This window comes from Plectropomus leopardus, unplaced genomic scaffold (genome assembly GCF_008729295.1).
Source record: "Plectropomus leopardus isolate mb unplaced genomic scaffold, YSFRI_Pleo_2.0 unplaced_scaffold17669, whole genome shotgun sequence".
Lineage (NCBI taxonomy): Eukaryota > Metazoa > Chordata > Actinopteri > Perciformes > Serranidae > Plectropomus > Plectropomus leopardus.
Window position 1 is genome coordinate 492 of NW_024619019.1, and position 1,524 is coordinate 2,015.

A 1,524-nucleotide genomic window follows, 5' to 3' on the forward strand; every position below is an offset into this window, starting at 1 on the left:
TTGGCTTTACTTAACAAAGGTTAATTTTGAAAGGTGTAAGAGAGCTCTGCTTGATTTTAAATCTGGATTTACTAATTTTAAACTTCATTTTACGAAAATTTGATTAGAGCTAATCTTAGATGCCCAGCCTTAGTTTTATACTTTCCTACAGCACCTGAAGGCAGCACAAACTCCTCCTCCGTTTGTCCGAGCGGGAAGTTCAGATATTCATCGTGTTTAGCTGAAATGTAGTCAATTATTCCGGTGCAAGGACTAACTCGTACAACGCACACACAAATCATTTATGAGGAGATTCAAACGGTGAGTTTGCGTTGATATAAACGGGCTATAACACAGTTAAAACGTTCAGTCGCGGCTAATGTTGGCAAGCTTACTGCAGCATTGAGCTAACGTTAGCTGTTTGACTTCTGATAAACAAACATTCAAAGATCACCTCTGACTCTGCTCTGAGTTCAGTAAAGCTTTTCATAACGAAGTCACCTGTGTGGACGACGAGGGCGGTAGAGGAGCTGACAGCATTTGCTGTTTGGCGACATTAAATACCGTCTTTTTGTTTATTTTAGTGACTTTAGCAGAGCTCTGCAGCCATGTCCACTAACACTGAGGAGAGGAGCAGCTCTGCAGCCAGGTGCTTCGGACAGGTAGGTAACTGCATCACAGAAAAGCAGAGAAACATCAGCTCCCTGAACCCTGTGAAACCTGCAACAACATAACTTTCCGTGTGTTGCTTTCAGACGCTTTTCACAACTATTTAAATCTTGGATCTGCAGCAAATTAGTGCTATTTATGTCAAAAACAGGAGAAAATAGAAGGAGTCGACCAATAGTTTTTCAGGGCCAATACTGATCATTAGTACTTAAAGGCACTGATAAACAAAATTTGGAACTGACATGCATTAGCAAAAACAATGGAAATATTTGTTGAAATTTAGAATTTGGGATATAACAAAATCCAATGCAAAACTTTGTTTAAATGCCTTTAGCAAATGTTTAATCAAAACTAAAACTTTCAACATCATATGCAGAAAGTTCCCTGCAGTGAAAAAAAAAGATTAAATAAAAATAGCAAAAGTTCCTCTTTTGCAGACATTTTCTTTGCTTTCTAATAAATTCATTTTATTGGCAATCATTAAAATAAAATGGTGATTCAGATAATTAGCAAAATGCCAAATATCGGCCCTAGTATTGGGCTAAGCCATCAATCTGCTTTCCATGCTTTTGCTTTCCTGAATGCACTGTGTTGTCAGTACACGTACACAGCCGAGGAGCACCAGGCGGTGCACAAAGCTCTGCGACAGAAGCTGGGACCAGAGTTCATCAGTACCAGAATGGCCGGAGGAGGACAGAGGGCAAGTCTTTGTTTATCTCTCTGCGTTTTTTTTCTATACACAGGAGGAGCCAGTTTTAAATAAACTGTAGAAGGCTTAAATTTTCATTGATAAGTCATTTATATTTTCTACCAAGGTAATATTTCTTTCAGTGGAAACAATCCAATTTTGTCGCCATATTTCGGAAATGTAACCTA

General features: G+C 38.6%; 1 long non-coding RNA gene across 1 annotated transcript; it reads left to right on the plus strand.

Annotated features, from left to right (window-relative positions):
• The first annotated feature begins 203 nt into the window (after positions 1 to 203).
• LOC121964899 lies at positions 204 to 1,334 on the plus strand. Its single transcript, XR_006107422.1, has 3 exons — positions 204 to 300; positions 564 to 641; positions 1,247 to 1,334. It is a non-coding gene; the product is annotated as an uncharacterized LOC121964899 (long non-coding RNA).
• The last annotated feature ends 190 nt before the right edge of the window (positions 1,335 to 1,524 follow it).